A 6,000-nucleotide genomic window follows, 5' to 3' on the forward strand; every position below is an offset into this window, starting at 1 on the left:
ATTTTCCAGATATTATTTCTTTAACAATTTGGTTCTGGACTTTGCGACCCATCATGGTAATCATCTCTTCACAGATACCCAAAGACAGGTAAGAAGGCTTACCTCGCCCTTTGTTACCATACTTTTCTATGTGTGCAGCTATGAATGGATCAAACTGAGCCAAGTATTCAAGAGATCCAAGGTACACACCATTATTTGGAGAGCCAAATCTCTCTACTGTGCCACGAAAGGGTAAACCATACTGGGAGAGAGTGGCAACAACACGTCTTAAGACATCTTTCCAATACCTCTCTCGGATTTCAAGTGTCTTTTGTACTTCAGAATCTATTCTACCTTGTACATGGCACCTTTTAATATAGGCTTTTACACACCGCTGATGTTCTGCACTATTTTCATGGTGTATGAGGCAGTCAGATGCATGCTTCCAGTCACTAAAGCCATAATAAGAAAATGCTGTCGTTTTTGTTGAAAAAAGTCGACAGTGAAAACAAAATATGTTTCCCTCAGAAGGTGAATAGATAATGAAGCTTCTTACCACAGTTTCTCCATTTGGCATTATACGCTCTACCATTTCATTATTGAAAGACCGTTTCACACCACCAGAATAACGTCTTTCTGAAACATTGTACTTTCCAGTAAAATTTCTACACATTTGTGGACCATGACAACGCCAATAATCCTGAAGCAAATTTTTATTTTGCTTTGGCCACAAAGCAGGATCAGTAGAAGCCACAATTTTATCTTTTTCACTATTGGAAATACTTGCTATAGAAGCAGCTGTAGAAAAAGCAATATTATCTATTTCACCTGTTTCTGGACAAATTTGTACATCAGTGTGTGCAAGCTCAGTATCATTTGTTTCCTGTAACTTTGTAATTTCACTCTGTTCTGTTAAATGACATATATTTGCATTATCCGTTGTCTCAGACAAACTTGTAACCAAATCATGTGATGTGCACGTAGGGCTTGCAGTCACTTCAACAGTATTCAAAAATGCATCATTTGTACTTGTATGAGGTTTTTCAGGAAATTGTGATAATGTAGCTTTAATTCTAAATTCTGACCAAAACCGAGTAGCATGCTTTGATATAAGCTGTTGTTCTCTCTTCTTTTTAAAACACTCTTTTCTTTTAAGTGATCCTGACTTGTGTTTTTTTGAATTTGAAGGTGGTGACATTATTGGACCCCTGCAATTCCAATAAAAATGAAAAATTCAGTATCTGAGTCACACTTATTTGGTAAAACTGTAAAATACATTTGTATTTTAGAATGTTATAACTAGGCTAGGAATCCAAGTTACTATTCAGGATTGTCATGCTATGTAAGCGAAGGCCTAATTCAAAATGAAACTTAAAGGCAGCATGATTAACCCATCCTAAACTCTACTCTGTTAACAATTACTTTTACTAATATACTTGGGTCAGGTATGGCCAATTTTGTGGTTTGTCGAAAAGACGTAAACATCTGAGGTGCAGAGGCATCAGTAGGAACAATACAATAACAGTTTGTGGTGTTACTTACAGTGAAGATTAGCAGGCGGTGTATGCAGGGCCACACTGAGTTATTCCAGCAAAAGCAAGGCAACCATCCAGGCTACAGTAGGTTTCCTATATGGGCAGCGCTGTCTGTGATGTACCAAATTTCCAGTATCCGTAAGGTAGAAGAGGCAATTCTAGGAAAACATAAATCTGACTAAGTACCAGAAGTGGAGTTACATATACATTAAAACAGATTTCTACCCAAGGCAATTCTAGTTTTTATATTGGAGGCATTACTTACAGTGAAGATTAGCAGGTGGTGTATGCAGGGCCACACTGAGTAATTCATGCAGAGGCAATTGTCCAGGCTAGGCTACAGTAGGTAATATGGAACTGTGGAAGTAAAGCACCTTTATATTAACTTTTAGTTTTTTATTTGTAGTTTGAGTTAGTTAGCTTTTTATTCAGCTGCTCTTCAATTTGCCTCTTAAGCAATCTGGTAACTAGGGTCCAAATTACCCTAGCAACCATGCATTGATTTAAATAAGAGACAGGAATATGAATAGGAGAGGCCGGAATAGAAAGATGTGTAATAAAAAGTAGCAACAACAATAATTTGTAGCCTTACAGAGCATTTGTTTTTTAGTAGGGAGTCAGTGACATTGTGATGCCCATTTGAACGCTGCAAAGAGTCAGAAGAAAAAGGCAAATAACTATAAAACTAAAAAAATAAATAATGAAAACCAATTAAAAAGTTGCTTAGAATTGGTTGTTCTAGAACTTAATACAAAGGTATAAACCACCCCATTAAAGTTGTTCATCTTTACATTATAACTTAGAAGTGATATTCCGAAGCAGCAACTTGCAATTGGATCAATTTGTTATTGTCTGCAGTTTGAGTTATTTAGCTTTTTATTCAGCACCTCTCCAGTTTGCAATTTCAGCAGTCTGGTTGCTATGATCCAAATTGCCCTAGCAACCATGCATTGATTTCAATAAGAGACTGGAATATGAATAGGAAAGGACCTGAAAAGAAAGTACTAAATTTCAAAAGCAGAGCAATTGTTCTTGGTGGGTCAGTGACCCCTGTTTGAAAGTTGCAAATAATTAAATATAGCAGCAGTAAAACACCATCTCATCTCTTCAAATATTGATTTTAAAAAAATAAAGTTAATTATAAAGTGCTAAATGCCAATTCAATTGTGTAATAACTCCCAAATCAATTCTAGACTATGCCTGCACATCAATGAATTAATAAATGAATCAATTACTTTGGTATATAATAAATAATCCAATTAATTAAAGTTCATGTGCTTAAAAAAAGTGTACTGTGTTACTGTTAAAAATGAAGTTCATTAACTTATAAATTAGAGGCCAGGAATTAATTAAAGATCAGAAAAGGAAAATAGGCTGGTCTCAGTGGTCTGGTCTGTGGTGGTGGGGTGGCGTGGCCCAGGTGGGACACTGCCTGGGGCCTGGCGGTCCGGAGAAGGTCCAGGAGGAGCCCCAGGAATCAGGATCTGAGTCGGGCGACGACCAGGGGTCGCCCCTGGGGTTGGGTCGGGGAGTCGGGACTCTCGGGTGACGGGTCGGAATGGATGACAACAGGTAAGGGTGAGGTGAGGCGGTGAGATGAGTCCCTGTGTATATACAAATGTGTATCATCATGGAGGCAGGCCCCATAGGCGGAGGGTGGTTTTTTGTTTGGGGAGGCTACATGGTGGAAATAACCAAAAACATATAAGTATTACAGCACTATTTAAAAATGACCCGCCTTCAGTTGGAACACTCACTGCCGAGTTCCCTACTGTCTCTAAAGACAACTGCAGCAAAAGCACTGTGGGGTTTTTATTGAGGGACAACCGTGTACAAAACTAATGGCAATATGGGCAGTTGTTGGCTTGAGTAATGTACATGTCTCCACCAACAGATTCTAAAGCTAGGCACCGGGAAAAAACCCGGTGGGCCCCGGCTCTTTTGGGGCCGTGCCCAGACCCGCTCCTGCACTAACGAACATGTGCGCAGGATGGGGGACTGTGTTGATGGCGGCAACACAGAGTTGTTTGTGGCTAATGGGCCCAGGCCCAGGGGGGTGGTGTGGGGCCCCTGAGGCTGAAGGTCTGGTGGACCCTGGGTCCTCCAGTCTGACATTGGGTGGAACCATGTTCTTTGAATTGATGAATCCCTCTCTAATATAGCATATACCATATAGCAGTCTGTTAGGCAAGTCTCAGATAAATGGTAAATGCCAATAGAACTTCAGCTGTGTGAATGTGTAATACCAACTGTAAAGGTTTTGTGAAAGCAAACCTTTACAGTATAGCTTACAGCTAACAATTCCATGCTTCCTACTTTGAGACAATAATTTAGGGAAAGCCCTATCCTGTTTCAGCACACTAATGTTTGTGCCTATCTATCTGTCTGCCAGGTATGCATGTCTGTCTATTATACTATACTATTTATACACACAGCACATATACACAAGTAGTCTTACATGTACAACTAAAACGTTGTTTACATGTAAAAACTATCATAATGCACTACTTTTTTTTTTTTTGCAGTTTATGCAGAAGCCTAAGCTTGTACCTATTAAGTTGTGTTGGAACCTGCAGTGCTGACAACTAAAAGTTTTTTCGTTAGGGTCATGTAAGAGGCTCTTCTACTTTCAAAAACTTTTTCTGAGACAGCACTGTTGCAGTAACAGTGGTATGAGAAAGATTGGCTCCACTAACAGACTGCGATCGCACAGAACGTGAAGCATTGATGTGGAAGATTAATTAGAAGCACACGGAAGGAACCGTGCACAGAGGTCACTGAGCCTTGCAGGAAACACATAATTTTAAGCAGACGTACCAGGGTCCTGACGTGACGTTTAATCTTTAGTGTCAGTCAGTAAACGCCAACAGCTGTGTGCAGGAGAAACTGTGTCTCCGTTACTGTACCCCTACCTGAAAATGCTGGTATTATACCTGAAAATGCTGGTTATTGACAATCCGCCCATGGCAGGCCCGCGGTCCGCGGGCCACCCACGGCCGCCCCCTCCCTCCCGAAGTACTGTAGTGTACACTCTGACTTCGCTGGCCTAGAGGCCAGCACAGTCAGCCACCTGACCCCACCACCGGTCCTCACCTCAGAGTCCAGCAGTGACTGTGTGAGTCTGTGACGCACCAACGTCCAACGCGAATACGCATGCAGGCAGGCATGCAGCTGCACCCTGCACAACTCCTCCTCCTCCTCCCGGACTCCTCTCCAGACTGCGGCAGGCGGGCCTTGCTCTCCACGTATTTATAGTTTCAGGTGGTTTCCCGCACTAATTGGCCTCTTCCATTCCAGCAGTACTAGGGGGGGTGGTTGTCCCAAATTTAATTCCTTTGATCTGTTAGGAAGGGAGGCAGCCCAGATCAGCAGCAGAGAAAAAAAAAAAAAAAGCCCAAAAAAATTGTAAAAAATAAAAATAAAAAAAAAATATTTCAATTTTTTTTTTTTTTTAACAGGTCAACAGTGGGCCCCCCTTATAAGTGGGCCCTGGGCAGCTGCCCACTTTGCCCATTTGTTAAAGCGGCCCTGCATTGCATTCCTACATCAGTGTCCTACATCTAATTCCCAGGCTCAGCTCTTCCTTAACATGGAGTTCTCCTCCTGTGTCGCTGTCTCATCTATGACCTCAGTGTCAGGTCCCGCTCTACTTACCCCCGCCAGTAGCAATCCCAGCAAAACTCCAGAGTTATGTGACCTGAATAAAAGCACTCGGCCCACAGCCTTGTTCTTTTATATGGTCACTCGGTGACTAACTGTAAGGATCAGACACAGAATTGAAGCAATCAGATGGGAGCCTGTATGGTGAGGAACCTGGGGTATACCCATAAATGGCAGAACCCAGTCTTAAAGTCATAATAAAGTAATACCAGATTTAATGAAAATAACAGAGGCTTCATGAAAATATAAAGAAATCTACTAGCCTGTGATGGAATGAATCTGCAGGCAAAAACAGAGTCCAGTAAACAGGCCAAGGTCAGGTCAGGCAGCAAGCAAACAGAGTCCAGTGATCAAGCCAAGGGTCGGGTCAGGCAGCAGGCAGCAGTGTCCAGAAACAGGCCAAAGGTCACAACCAGGAAATCCAAATAGAAAAGCTAGAAAGGACAGGAGCACAAGGACAAAGTTGAGAATCAAGGAACAAGTAACGGTCTCAGGAACAAGAAACAAAAATTAAGAATCAAAATGGCCAGATCAGAACTATGAACCAAAATGACCAAGCAAAAAGCAAAGGTCAGGGGCAGGTTTATAAAAGGTCTAGATTAGAAAATGAGGAACACATGGGACTAATAAACTGGGTGGAGACAAGGCAGCAGACAGGAACAGTGAATACATACATAGGAGTACTGGACAAGAGCAAGCATGAGAGCCTACAGTGGCTAAACAATTCCAGAAATGCACAATATAGAGTTCTAATCCCAGGCTGATCCTGACAGTAACAGGGACATAATTAGAAATCACGGGGCCCCATACAACAACATTTTCATGG

General features: G+C 41.6%; 1 long non-coding RNA gene across 1 annotated transcript; it reads right to left on the minus strand.

Annotated features, from left to right (window-relative positions):
- Positions 1-677: 677 nt before the first annotated feature.
- On the minus strand, positions 678-4,894 carry LOC121394339. Its single transcript, XR_005961678.1, has 4 exons — positions 4,608-4,894; positions 1,780-1,871; positions 1,522-1,672; positions 678-1,187 (listed from the first exon to the last, which is right to left on the minus strand). It is a non-coding gene; the product is annotated as an uncharacterized LOC121394339 (long non-coding RNA).
- Positions 4,895-6,000: the final 1,106 nt, after the last annotated feature.

The sequence above is a fragment of the Xenopus laevis genome, chromosome 5S, assembly GCF_017654675.1.
Source record: "Xenopus laevis strain J_2021 chromosome 5S, Xenopus_laevis_v10.1, whole genome shotgun sequence".
Lineage (NCBI taxonomy): Eukaryota > Metazoa > Chordata > Amphibia > Anura > Pipidae > Xenopus > Xenopus laevis.